The following is a 15798-nucleotide window of genomic DNA, read 5'->3' on the forward strand; positions in this document are numbered from 1 at the left end:
ATGGTAATCGAACAGCTGGGCTACCCTGTTGAAAAGTCTTTGTAGACCATTTAATCCACCGAACATGCCGTAGTTTGTACGTAGGGCGGGCAATCGTAACATCAAGTTATTTCGGAGAGCCCGAGGTCGAACGTTGAAATTAATTTTTTCCAGAAGACCGGGACAATCGATGCGTCCTTGTAAGGTATCAGCTATCATCAAAGCCCTGGCTGTGTCTCTACGAACCGACAAAGTTTCCAAGCTGATCAGCTGACATCGACTCTGGTAACTCGGTAATCGGAGGGGGTCAGTCCACGGCAATCTACGCAGAGCATATCTTATAAACCTTCGTTGAACTGATTCGATCCTTTCGACACCGTTGCTGTAGTGTGGAGTCCAGACAGCTGCACCATACTCTAAGATGGAGCGAGTGAGGGAGCAGTAGAGGGACTTCAGACAGTAGATGTCGGTAAAACTTTTAGCAATCCTGAAGATGAACCCCAGAGTTCTGGATGCTTTATTCACCATGTATGTGATGTGCGGTTTGAAAGAGAGTTGCACGTCTAAAATGACACCCAGGTCCTTGACTTCGCTGACACGCTCAATTTCCGTGCCGAACAGGACATAGTTGTGCAATATGGTCTGTCTCGTGCGCGAAAACGAGATGACAGAACATTTAGCGGGGTTAACCTCCATTCGGTTTAGAATACACCAATCGGCAAAAGCATCCATCTGTCGTTGAAGGAAGCGACAATCTTCAATCGAGCTGACCTGAAGGTAAATTTTTAAATCGTCAGCATATGATAGCCGTGGACCTTCAATTACCAGATTAACGTCATTAAAGTATAACAGAAATATCAAGGGGCCCAGATGGCTACCTTGTGGTATACCAGACGTAGCAGCGAAAAAAGGGGATTGGCAATCACCTATAACGACGGCTAGTCGACGGCCAGTGAGGTATGATTGAAACCATTGTAGAAGGTTGCCGTTAATCCCAAGCCTGTCCAGTTTGGCGACAGCTATACTGTGGTTTAATCTATCGAAGGCTGCAGTCAGATCCGTATAAATAGCGTCCGTTTGGGCATGCTTCAACATGCTGTCGGTAATGTAAGAAGTGAGGCACAGTAAATTTGTGGTGGTGGAGCGGCCCGTCATGAATCCGTGTTGGTCAGTACTTATGTACGGTTTGCTGAGAGCGTCTAGCGGTTCCAAAATAACGAGCTCATATAGTTTTGCCAAAGCGCAAAGCGAAGTGATGCCGCGATAATTGTTAATATCTCGTCTATTTCCCTTTTTATGGACTGGGAACATATGCGATATTTTCCAACAGGTCGGTGGCTACAGAGAGTTGAAATATGTGGAGCAGCGGGATCAATAGGTCATTCATGTGCGTTTTGAGAAAAGCTGAGGGAATACCGTCGGGTCCCGGGTTGAACGACGTTTTGAGCTTTGAGAATGACCTTGAAATCATCTCCGTGTTGATGTCGAACCTACTCAGAGTTTGGCTAGAACGGGGGAGGTAGCTAGCCGCATGCCTGATATAGTCGTCGGTTAATGTTTCATCGGTGAAAACACTGGCGAATTTTTCTGAGAATAGGTTGCAGATATCCTGCTGAGTAGAGGCCGCAATTCCATTGAACGTCATAGACGATGGCAGGCCAGCTTCATGGCGCTGCTCGTTGATAAAATTCCAAAATTGTTTTGGGCGGGATTTGAGTTTCCTCTGTATTCTGCGCTGATAATTCAGGAAAGATTGTTTCGCGACACGTTTTTATTCGTAATTGATTCTCGCATACTGGCATTGAAGAGATTGTGTGCGGTATCTGGTGAACTTTCTTAATGCGGCCCTCTTTATGGATTTCATTCGTCGAAGTTCGCGTGTTTGCCACGGTTTTCGGGACGTATGGAGGCACTTCTTCTTTGGCACATATCTATCAATGACATATGCCAGGACGTTGGAGAATGTTACAGCTGCAGACTCGACGTTAGCGGTATCTAATATGTCGCCCCAATTGAAGCTAGAGAACAACTGGCTGATATTACGATGGTCAGCATTTCGAAAGTCGTAAGAAACGACTACAGGTGAAATATTGATATCCTGTAACAGTTTTGTGCCAACGGCAACCAGCAAGGGTGGGTGATGAGGGGTAAGTTTCACGAGAGGAGCGGGAGCCTCGCATAAGAATGGGGCTGTGTCCTGCGCACTCACAAAGCAAAGATCCAGGCTACGGCCGTTCTCGTTAGTGACGTGATTAATTTGCGAGAGAGTGGCTAAGCTATAAGTATCTAGCATGAAAGACGCGTTGGAATGGAGGGCTGAGTGACCCAGATCCGGATAAAGGAAACCGTTGCGTGATTTCTTCCAGGAGATTCCTGGGATATTATAATCACCCATCAAGATGATTTCATCTGTTGCTTTAGCGACTTCCAGAACGGAGAAAACTGACTGGCAATGGATCTCGATAAGTTCACGTTCTCGTGTTTGGTCAGGAGGGATATACAATGCGCATAGATATAAAGTGCGGTCGCCAAGTGTGATCGCCGTCCATACCTGCTCTAGACAAGACCATTTTTGGTTTTCTACAGCCCTCGTCTCAAGTCTAGAGTTCACGGCTACTAAAACGCCTCCGCCTCTAGCCTTACGACTATTATCAGCGTTCCTATCGCAACGAAAAACATCGTAATCGCAGCCGAACACTTGGTGAGAGAGTATACGTGAGTCCAACCAAGTCTCCGTGAGAACTACTATGTCGTAGCATTGGTCTGATACAGCTACCCGGAAATCGTCGACCTTGTTGTTGATACCGCCAACGTTTTGGTAATATACACTAATTTCCTGATGACGGTTGGAAGAAAGAGCGTTGAAATGCGAGGTTGTGGTAGATGGAACAACAGTGGCATCGAGGTTCGGCTCGGCATCAACCACACCATTGATGTACGCAGCACTATCAATGGGACCAATATCAGGAAGCGAAGAAACGGTACTGCAATCGTACTTGCCTGAAGTAGCAAGTTGGAAGACTCCCTCACCAACTCCGGACACAGGAACGGAATGTCTTGAGTGGCAGGAACAGTCAGCGGAGAGACGACAGCGGTGCTCGACTGTGCCGGGCGGTTTGGGAGCTTCCATCATGCTATTTTGCGCGCATAGTTCTTAGGTCATCCTTAGTTCTCAATCAGTTCAAATAACCCATTCGGGGTGGTTTCGACCAAGCTGCGCTGTGTTGTAGTGTGTATTTCGTTCTTCGCAGAGGATACTGGCCGTTTAAGCTCTCCAAATCATTCATACGGCTTGTAAGCTGCATCTACTATTCGTACAATCACTTCTTATAAGTTCTTAATAGGGTTTTGATCTGGTAAACAAGTTGAGTCTAGAATCATAAGCCCCTATTCATTAAACCATGCCATGATCTTCCGGATGTTATTAATTGATGCCAAATTACCAAATTATCACACCGTTTTTGATGCAAAAACAGCAATAAATGATTCTGAAGTTCTTCATTGCACTTCTAAGCCACCCTATGGCAATGAATGCTGATCAAAAGTGGAACAGGGAACCAAAAACCGAAAATCGTACATGATCCCGCGTGAGTATGTAATTTTAGCTGCTTCGATATTAAGCATTTTGATTGATTTAATATCAACATTCAATTCGCTGATGATTATATTTCGGTTTGAGAGCTAACAGAAAAGCGATATTAGGTATGTATGGAAAAGTAAATTCATTTTTGAGTGGAAAAATTTAAATTATTTAAATAATTGTACTGGTGGAGTAAAACGGACAGTTGCCAGTGGGAGTGAGATGAACTGTGAAAAGTCTGTTTAATATCTTCCTAAGGAATGTTCTGCATCTATAAATGAAATCGTCAACATGCTGACGACTGTTTAGAAGCTGACTGGAACCAAAAGCAAAATAGTTGAGGATCTGTCCGTTTATACTGCTGAAAAGCACGCAAGCATCACTTCTAGGTGGATCAATTAGATTTTTTCATCATTTAACGGTTATTCGTGATGAGTTCAAACCTTGGTTGAATAAAATTGTTCCTCTCGCGATCGATAAACCTACACGTTTCATATATTACAAACCTGTCCATATTACCCCCACTACATGTCCATGCGGGTATACATCGAAAAAAATGTCGTACTTTTCGGTCTGTTTTAATTTCAGTAAAAAACACTTTTTTGTTAAATTTATGGCCAATTAGGTAGAAAAACAGTATATTGAATTGCAAGAAAGTGCATCAAAGTTTTTGGAAAGATGAGTTCCCAAAGATATAATTGAAGTTCTCTTTAACATGACGCGGGGCGTTTCAACAAACCCAAAATCGTATTGATCATATGTGATTTTCATGAAGAAAAATCGATTTGCATTTACTAGTAGCGTGAAAACTCCCTAAATTGGACAACCAAGATCATTTGCCTTACTGAATAATAATGTAAAATATATAAACGGATTTTTATTTGCTTGGGAAGAGCCTGTGTTAATTTAGATATGTTTTTGAAATTATTGGTGATTGGGGACTTTACGATCGATCATTCATTTTTTACGAATTCACGCATCGAATGATTTTCTGGGAGCGTTAGAGATGTAATTTTGCTAATAGGTATAGAAAAACTACTCGGATATTCGATAAGTTATTTCAATTGAAAGCCCTTGTTGTAGTCCTACGTCTCTTCGGTTATATCCCCGACATTACCCACCCTTTCTTTTAAAACGTAGCATAACGAGTTTACATTCCTTAAATTATCATTGAAAATCAGCCATTAATTGTTCATTGTTCAGTGATATTTGAGCAAACAACATGGAATGGAGGGTACAGGTCAATTAATCTAACAGCTCCAGTAGATCGATTATAATAATAAAATGATCAACCGTTAAAAACCATGTTGGCATTAAATTTAGGGCAGCTTCTTTTCCACATCAAACCCAATTAGTGTTGACTGTTCGTTATTCCTGCCTGCAAACACAAATTGCACCAATTCCGGACTTTGCGTGGGGAGACAAATAAGTAGTTGATTTAATCGTATGTCATTAATTATATGGGATGGTCCATGACATATCGTGAAACGTTCAGGGGCAGACATACGCAGACAGAACATGCCGCCGATCCTAGATTTGAGACGAAAATTAATCTTGTGTCATGTTAAAGATTGTATTGAATACTCCAGCTCACTTTCAAACAACCGTTCATACATAGATCCATTTTCAGATAATTCATCGATTCGCGCTTCCAAGTAATCGCGATTCGAACACGAAAGGACGCAGTCTTAGTGCCGTAAACACTATGCAGACCGTATGCTCATCCCATTTGCATTCAAATTGGAAATTTAAATGTAATTTCGCATCGCATTGTATTGCCGTCTGCAGCTTATAATTAGATTTGGAAACTTTTTTTTTCTCCGCTCGTGACACTACTTCTCGCCAATGGTGGGAACTATTGTTTCTTTTATTTAACCACCGTCACACTGCGGGAAAGCACACTGCACTGGTGGGGTTGATTTATAATTTAAAAACTTTTCCGGGCAATATTCTCCGGCAGATGGTTAAAACTTTGACCATCGCAAGTCAAGTGCTGATGCTTAGTGCTGCTGCTGTTATAGGTGCCGAGAAGAACTTTGCACTTGGAGTGTATCTTCCATGTAAATTCGATGGATTGAAAAGAAAAACAATCCAGTTGCTTCAAGTTGTGTTTGTCGTGAGAATGTTTTTTTTTTAAATTCTTGCTGTGGTCATTCTGAACTGATTACGCATCATTTATTCGATCGGCATTGTTAGCATTGAATTCAATTCCGACCCACGTCGAAGACGTTGCTTGCATCTTGCATCGATGGCCACTTCACGGCTTGAGGATGTACCGAGAATATGCATGAGATTTGAGCGCGTCACTGAATTTACATACAAAGTTTGAGAAGCGCCTCAGAGGCGGCCCAGCAACAGATATACATACGAGTATTAGCATACGAAGCCCCGCAATCACATGGTCATGAGATGGGAAGAAACTGGAAAGCGAGAGAGATCATCCTCGAAGTTGTTCCATTATTCAGATCTCATAAAACACTTTTTTTCTCTCTGCATGGTCAGTGTTGAAAGGATGTTTTTTTCCATGCCCCTTGGATGGATGTAGCTTGCACTGGATCACTGTAGACGACAAGATATGTAGATGATGCCCACATACTCATTTTTCTGTACTGATTGGTCTGGCCAGGAAGTTCAAACAATGATAACATGGTCACTAGATTTTAAACTATATGTGCATATCATGGCCACTTTTGATTAAAGAGATTTTTTTTGTAGAACCGTTGGGGGCTACCCAAACGAAACATGAATAAAAAACTAGCTCACATATTTTCCCTGCATCGGTTTACGGTACTTTAATTAACACTAAACCTATTCATGCTATCCATGTTTACTCCTTAACAAATTGTGCGAAATAACATATTTTGAGCTTCACATAGTAATATTTCAAAGAAGGGTCATTTGACCCGCTGTGGTAGGAATAGGTACTACCACAGCGGGTCAAATGACCCTTCTTTGAAATATTACTATGTGAAGCTCAAACTATGTTATTTCGCACAATTTGTTAAGGAGTAAATATTGAAGAATACACTGATGATTTTTTTAAGAAAAGTAGTAAAGACAAATGACGATGAGGTAATGTTACTTATAAGCAATTTTGAAAAACAATCAAAAGGGGTCATTTGACCCCGCCGTGGTAGGTTTAGTGTTAATGTTATGTTTGGTACCACAGTTTCGAGATAATCTCACAGAAATATTTCTTTAATTTACTGGATTGGACTGATGAAGTAAGTAGAAGTCACTTTATCGGTATTTCTGTATTTAAATGTGAACAACTACAATCTCTTGTCAACACTGGTAACATGTGTAGGAGATGAGATGAAGACAAGAGAAGAAATGCGAAACAATTGAAATATAGGTATATGTAAATATAAATCGATTACAAAATCGTTGTGTTTCATCTACTCATGATCTATGGTAAAGCTTTGGCTTTGTATGCAAGTGAACTCTTGGATTACCCATACACGTGAGAACATTCCTCCACAAATAAGGAGAGGAAAATAATATAAAAGCGAAATGAGAAAAAGCTCTAATCTGTCTCTGTTCCGATCAGCGTTGCCAAATGTCTTATACGATTATCCGGATGCATTAGAAGTAAAAGGAACATAATTCGGAAACATTGGCACCATTTGTCCGGAAGAGTATCAGCTAATAAGAATGAGAAAAATGAGCAATTAAAATATCTCTTTGGCTGATGCATGCCACTAATTCGATGGAACGTCAATCTCTAGAATAAAGTTAGCAGAAACGGTCACTGGAATTCAACGATGCTTAAACGGGAACACGACAACATGATTAAAGGGTGTGTCACATCAAATTGCATCACGGAAAAATCGCTGTAGATATTTAATTTTTAGGAATTATATCTTCAGCTTTCGCTTATAATCAGATAAGAGTGTATAGATCACGTTGGCCATGCTTCACTGTCAATTTTTCGTAAATTTGGAAAAATGTCGTCGAACGAAAAAGAGCGTCGTGAATTAATCCTGTACACTCATTTCGAGAATCCGGAGTTGTCACATCGGGACATCGGTAAGATGCTGGGAATCGTCCAATCCACGGTCAGCAGAGTACTAAAACGATACTTCGAGAACCTAACCATCGACCGGAAGGTGAAGAACGGCAAAAATGGATGCTCCGTCGGTGAAAAAGATCACAAGCGCGTAGTTAAGCAGTTTAGACGTGATCCGAGAAGTTCGGTCCGGGATGTCGCCAATAAGCTGAATTTGTCAAGTTCATTCGTCCAGCGGACCAAGCAGCGGGAGGGCCTGCGTACATACAAGGTACAGAAGGCTCCTAACCGCGACGAAAGGCAAAACATGGTGGGGAAGACGCGAGCCCGGAAGCTGTACACCGAAATGCTGACGAAGCCGCATTGCCTGGTAATGGACGACGAAACCTACGTCAAAGCGGACTTTCGTCAGCTGCCGGGCCTGTTGTTCTTCTCCGCAGAGGACAAATTCAGCGTTCCGGAGGAGATTCGCAAGCAGAAACTATCCAAGTTTGCCAAAAAGTACATGGTGTGGCAAGCGATCTGCTCTTGCGGAAAGCGGAGCGCCCCCTTCGTGATGACCGGCACGGTAAACGGGCAGGTTTACATTAAGGAGTGCCTACAGAAGCGCTTACTACCACTATTGAAGCAGCACGGAAGGTGAAGAACGGCAAAAATGGATGCTCCGTCGGTGAAAAAGATCACAAGCGCGTAGTTAAGCAGTTTAGACGTGATCCGAGAAGTTCGGTCCGGGATGTCGCCAATAAGCTGAATTTGTCAAGTTCATTCGTCCAGCGGACCAAGCAGCGGGAGGGCCTGCGTACATACAAGGTACAGAAGGCTCCTAACCGCGACGAAAGGCAAAACATGGTGGGGAAGACGCGAGCCCGGAAGCTGTACACCGAAATGCTGACGAAGCCGCATTGCCTGGTAATGGACGACGAAACCTACGTCAAAGCGGACTTTCGTCAGCTGCCGGGCCTGTTGTTCTTCTCCGCAGAGGACAAATTCAGCGTTCCGGAGGAGATTCGCAAGCAGAAACTATCCAAGTTTGCCAAAAAGTACATGGTGTGGCAAGCGATCTGCTCTTGCGGAAAGCAGGGCGCCACCTTCGTGATGACCGGCACGGTAAACGGGCAGTTTTACCTTAAGGAGTGCCTACAGAAGCGCTTACTACCACTATTGAAATAACGAGGGCCCGACCATCTTCTGGCCGGATCTCGCTTCGTGCCACTATTCAAAGGACGTGTTGGAGTGGTACGAAGCCAACGGGGTCACCTTCGTGCCAAAGGAAATGAACCCGCCCAACGCGCCGGAGCTTCGCCCAATAGAGAAATATTGGGCGATTATGAAGCAGGCCCTCCGGAAGAACCCAAAAGTTGTCAAATCGGAGGCGGACTTCAAGAGAAAATGGATTTCTGTTCAAAAAAAACTACAACCTGACGTTGTAGAGAACCTTATGGACGGGGTAAAGAGGAAGGTGCGAGCATACGGGCTTGGGCTCGAAGTATGAATAAAAAGAAAATGCCAAAAGTTGTTTAATAGTTTTTATTTTACTGTCTAAAATTTTCAAAAGGATCGATCTACTGGGCGAATTTCTACAGCGTTTTTTCCGTGATGCAATTTGATGTGACACACCCTTTAAATAACATGTAGCATGATATTTGATACTTGCAAGTGTTGTCATTGTTGTTGTTTCCATTCGGTGCCAAAGATATATTGATGTAGTTATGAGATGTGGAATAATGGTGCTGGTGTAACATGTATATAATCGACTGCAGCCGAGTCTATGTCAATTGCGAAAAAGGCCACCGGATTAGCGTTCGAGGTAAATTTTCAATGCATTGACATGAAATAAATTGCGACATACGATCAGCTAGTGTATTGTTTTGCGAGGGTAAGAATGAATCATCAATCAATTATCGTCAACTGATTCTACAGTGAAAAACCATTTCAAAGATTATTCTACTAAGCAGTTGTTTCGAAAATTTCACAGCATTATGGAATAATATCCGAAGGTATAAACAAGCGACTTATATAAAATAACAGCGTAGTTCTACGTCAACAATGCGGTCGTATCTTGGACACAACCTCCTATAATTTTTTTTGTATATTTTGAAACGGAACTAAAAATACAACGTTAATGTTCAACCGCAGAAAGTCAAGGTGTTGTCATGCAACAAGCGAATTCAACTATAAAATATTCTCCAACTGATGATTCTTGAAGGAAATTTTCTCAATTTTACTTTGACATCGTTTACTTTTTGGGAATCGTGTGGTTTTCATGTATAAGCCAAGAAAAAAAATGAGTGGGTTATATCTATAATATAACCGCAAGGTTGACGTGGAACTACCTTAGCTTAGCAATCATTCGTTTGTATTGATTAAATTCTTGATTGAATGAAACAGTTTCCAAATTCAATTGAGTTCTATATATTTGCTCTGTGAGTGAAAGAAATGAACAAATGCCATGTAAAGTCAATTCATTTATTGTGATTGATTGTTCTTCGTTACAAGTAAATTTAATGACGGACCTTTTACGTTTGGTATGATGACTAGAACAAAATATATGTACGGAAGAATTATCAAACGTTTGATGAACCAGCCTAAGGCTGAAAATCTTTCCAATAAAGACAAAAAAAATTATCAAACGATTATTTTATTTTACATTTCCCTCTGAAGTTTACATCCCAAAAGTGTACATACTTCTCGAATCTCGAATTTGCTTGAAACTGGGAAGTTCATTCGCTTCTAGTGGCTGCACGATTTTCCCAGGTTCCTAAGTTTAGAAGATCATGTTAGGACAGACATATTCCACTCTGCACAAAGGCAAGCGAGGACAAAAGTACTCGCAGTTTGCATTTATTTGCAGAGCCGATTTCCCCAGACACCTCGGTTTTGAAGTCTGTGTTAGGGAAACACATTTCAATCGGAACAAAAATACCCCCGATTTGTATGAATTCGCAATGCCGATTTCCCCACGCTCCATGGATTTGAAGTCTGTGTTAGGGAAACACATTCCAGTCGGAACAAAAATACCCCCGACTTGCATGAATTTGAAATACCGATTTCTCCAGGCACCTTGGTTTAGAAATCTCTATTAGGGATCTCTCCTATCCAGTACGAAATGTTCGAGCTATAAGCATTCGAAATCTTTCATTTTTTCCTGCATGTTCTGTGTTTAGGTTTTCATTTTACCCTCCATTTATTTCGGTTAGACGTAGTCCCACGTAAAAACTGTTTTTAAGTGAGTCAAAACTTTGTCACATCACGCTGGAATGAATTATATACATTTTGCCACATTTCAATCTGTACCAGAGGGGTTAAAAATCTTTCTCATCTGTACTTTTTGTTCCAAAAATCTGTACCATCGAAAATCTTCGTTATAGAGAAAAATCTATTTTATTAGCATGAAAAAAATACTCATTTATTTACTACAAACATACATTTACATTTGCTAGTTATTCCTGTGTTTGACGATGCTTATACATAGTTTTTCGGAATCTAAATTGCCAAAAAAGAATCGTCTTGAAATCACTGAAAAATGTATTTTTTGACATTTTCATACAAAATAGAAGTGAAGTACACTATCTTACGTAAATTAACTCAACTTTGACGAAAAAGCATGCAATTTTACAAAACAAAGAGAAACAAAAAAAACGATTTTTTCAAGAAAAAGTGAACAAATTTCATCTCAATTTATTTCTAACTAAAAAGTAAAGTAAAGTAAAATTTTGCTGCATGGGCATGTAATACTTAGCATAGTGTATCATCAACACTATGTTTACATTGGAGTGCCAAATTACCCGCATACCGAATTTTCACTTTGGAATGAAATCTATGAAATTTGTGGTTAATATCTCGATACACTTACTCGAATTCGTTGAGGAACATCAATTTCTTGATCCAAATCAGCTTTAGTATTTAAAATCGGCTCACTATTCGATTTTTAATGATTTTTCAAAAGACGCACATGAAAAATTTTCGAGATTTATAAAACAACAAAACTTGAAAATTTTTGTAAAAAACACAAATATTTTGGGTTTTTGGCATCTGACGTTTGTTACTAGATTACTAGAACACTTTTTTTATTCACCACCAGAGTGCGCTCATTACCGCCGGAGATCCGGGTGGGTACCAAATTACCCACGGGGTACCGAGTTTGTACCAGTTCCTATACCTTTTCTAGCACTTTGCATGAGAACAGCAAACAAAATAGTTAAAATACCTACAAAAACTGAAGAATTGACGATGCTTGTTTTCTACGGAATTTGATAGCGCAAACATTTTATCACTGGTTTTGACAGCCATTTTTTTAGTATTATAAATTATTGGCTGCATCGATACCTGTGAATTATGTTGGAATTTGAATCATGCATCGAAACCTAATTCAAATTCCAAACACTACTTAAATACTATGAGGTGTACCGGTAAGTTTCTTAAGTTTTACAACAGATGGCGTAACTTAATTATTATTCCAGTGAATCAAATTTCCAGACATTCGTTGGAAAGCTACTGTCATTGCGCGTCTTATTCAATATATGTCAAAAAGTTGAAGCGTGAACAACATAGTTTTTTGCCACTTCGAATATGTCTAATTTCGTATCAACGAGAGTGTTTTTGTGGGAGCTGCGGAAAGTCATCGCATTTTGGTGGAAGTTTATGGTGACCATACTCCAACTGAGCGAACGTGTCAGACGTGGTTTGCACGGTTTAGCAGTGGTAATTTTGACTTGGAAGAAGAAGAACGTTCCGGACCGCCAAAAAAGTTTGAAGATGAAGAAGCCTCCAAGGCTTTACTAGATCAAGATCCATCACAAACGCGACAAAAACTTGCAGATACACTTGGAATAGCTCAGCAAACAATATCCGATTGTTTGAAAGCAATTGGAATGATCCGAAAGATAGGACATTGGGTGCCGTATGAATTGAAACCGACCAACTGCTCCAACGGCATAAAAGAAAGTTTTTTTTCACATCGAATCGTTACTGGCGATGAAAAGTGAGTTCATTACGACAATCCTAAACGTCGGGCAACGTATGGATACCCCAGTCATGCATCAACATCGACGGCCGCGCGGAATATTCACGGCCAGAAGGTTATGCTGTCTATTTGGCGGAGCCAGCTGGGTGTGGTGTACTATGAGCTGCTAAAACTGAATCAAACCATTACGGGGGACCTCTACCGACGACAATTGATGCGTTTGAACAGTGTACTGAAAAAACGGCCACAATACGAGCATAGACACGATAAAGTTATTTTGCAGCACGACAATGCTCGGTCGCATGTGGCGAAACCAGTCAAAACATATTTGGAAACGCTGAAATGAGAGGTCCTATCCCACCAGCCGTATTCTCCAGGCACTGCTCCGTCCAATTACTACCTTTTTCGATCGATGCAACATGGCCGGTTGACCAGCACTTCTCCAATTTTGATGATGTCAAAAATTGGATCGATTCGTAGTTAACCGACAAAACGGCCGATTATTTCCGCAAAGGGATCCGTGATTTGCCAGGAAGATGGGAAAAAGTTGTGACTAGCGATGGAAAATATTTTGAATATTAAATTTGTAACCATTTTTGCAGAATAAAGCATTAATTGTCGAAAAAAAAACGAAGAAACTTACCGGTACTCCCATTAATTTTAATGTAGATTTCTGAATGAAACATCATTTGTTCATCCATTTATCGTATATTCTTACCTTTTCTGGTACTTAACATGAAAACAGCAAACAAAACAGTGAAAATAACTACAAAAACTGAAAAATTAACGATGCTTGTTTTAGCGGAGTTTGCTAATGTAAACATTTTATCACTGGTTTTGACAGTCACTTTTGACGTAGGACTACGTCTAACCGGAAGATATAGGGGGTAAAATGGAAATCTAGGCACTGAACAAGTAGAAAAAAATGCAAGATTTGGAACGCTTATAACTCGAGCATTTCTCAATAGATCGCAAAGGTTTTTGCATCAATTGATAGGAAATATATCTACGCATCTATCATAACGAATAACATTTCATTTTTCTTGAGATAAATAATTGAATAATTGTGAAATATCAAGCATTGTCCAAATGCACTATGTGCCCATTTTTGATTGGTCCATTTTGTGCTCCTCAAATCGTACCGACCAAAACAGGCAACCAGAGCAGCAGCGAAATAGAATGAAGCACGATTGGAAAGGAAAAAGAAAAAAATGAACGAAACATTGGTCGCAGTCTCACACATGCGTAATTCTCGAGCCAGCCAGTCAGCTTAAAAATCCCCGCTCCGCTGCCGTAACGATCATTCTCATCCAAACCGTACACTACATCGGTTTGCATCACAACACATCAGCAAACCAACCCAAGCAGCCATGTCTGGACATGGTAAAGGAGGAAAAGTGAAGGGAAAGGCAAAATCCCGCTCGAACCGTGTTGATCTGGAGTTCCCCGCAAGGGTAGCTAGGCCGAGAGCGTTAGTACCAGTGCACCAGGAAGGAAGGTCTTGTATTATAGAGACTTTAAACTTTTGCAGTTCATTCGTCTCTAGCCTTGAGAAAGGCCCTTTGAAAACTCTACTCTACTCCAGCGCTACCACCTCCGCCCTCTTGCCTTGAGAAAGGCACTCGATCCCTCGCCGTCCAGCGCGTCCAGCAACGATGTTGTCCAGTCGATGTCCACACAAAGAATGGAGTGCACCAGTCCACCTAGCCGGCGTTATATAGTTTCGGCCGCCGAAGTGATCGAGTTAGCTGGCAAAGCTGCTCGCGACGATAAGAAAACCCGCATCAAGAACAGAGCAGCTTCGGTTCGGCGCTCATCAAGGCAACAATTAGTTTCAGTGAGTGACAAAGTGTTTCTCCGGCACGCATTCGGAAATTTTTCTCCGGCACGCATTTAAATTTTTCTAAATTGGAACCATTCCATAAAACAAGGCGCTTTTCAGGGCCATTAAACCTTCCAAAAAAGAGTTTAGGAAATACAGTTCAATGCTTTCTAAAACATTATCCAAAATAATAATAAAACACAAATTGATTTTTTCATAATTTGTTTGCCAGGATCTGATGAGTATGTGAATTTGGCAGTTGTTCTGAGGGGACTTTCCTGATTATTCAATTTTCACCAATTCTTAAATTGTTTCCAGATTGAAAGTACAGTAATTTACAATTAGTTCGACATTTAGCTAATTGGACGGACATGTAATGCGACTTATTTAGTTGGACATTTTTGTAAACATAGAGATCCAAATTATGACCCCACATTTAAAGTCGACACTGTACCACTGTCATCACAAATGTTCAATTACAGGTTAAAATTACCTCCAATCCGATACTGAGTGGTGGTAATGCGACGTGCCATTGAATGTAATTTAGTGTAAAATATGTCACAAGCTGGATGGGATGAAATTTTCCAACTGTGAAAGCTGTGGCGAGTGGCAAATGCAATCGCTAAACAGAAAGGTTTAGCCGAACAAGATGGGGATATCGAGTGATAACAAAACAATAAACTCTTTAGATTGAAGATAATTTTGTGATCCTGAAAAGGACCCTTTTTAGCCTGCATGTGAATCCAACGAGCGAACAAGTCGTAATGAATGTATTTTTTTGCCGTCGCTCCCTTTTAACGCTCATTCGTTCGTCTCGTTGGACTCGCCCCTCTGGCTGAGTCTGCCGATTTGTCGCTATCCTGTGAGTGTGTACCGCTAGAGTATAAAACACGCGGACCCCAAAAAAATATCTTATTTTCTTTCAAACCGTAAACCCGTGTGGTTGTACGGCATCGGCATCGTGGACGTAACAAAGGAGGACAAGTTAAGGGAAAGGCAAAGTCTCACTCGAACCGTGCAGGTCTCCAGTTCCCTGTTGATCGCATTCACTGATTGCTCCGCAAGGGTAACTAGGCCGAACGGATTGGTGCCGGAGCACCAGTATACCTAACAGCGATTATAGAGTTTCGGCCGTCGGAGTGCTCGAGTTGGCTTGCAAAGCTGCTCACGACAATCAGAAAACCCGCATCAAGAACAGAGCAGCTTCGGTTCGGCGCTCATCAAGGCAACAATTAGTTTCAGTGAGTGACAAAGTGTTTCTCCGGCACATCGCATTAAATGTAATTTACTGAACAACATGTCACAAGCTGGATGGGAAGAAATTTTCCAACTGTGAAAGCTGTGGCGAGTGGCAAACGCAATAGCTAAACAGGAAGGTTTAACCGAACAAGATGGGAATATCGAGTGATAACAAAATCACAACACCAAAGGTTCTTTTCAGAACC

Source organism: Toxorhynchites rutilus, chromosome 3, assembly GCF_029784135.1.
Source record: "Toxorhynchites rutilus septentrionalis strain SRP chromosome 3, ASM2978413v1, whole genome shotgun sequence".
Taxonomy (NCBI): Eukaryota; Metazoa; Arthropoda; class Insecta; order Diptera; family Culicidae; genus Toxorhynchites; species Toxorhynchites rutilus.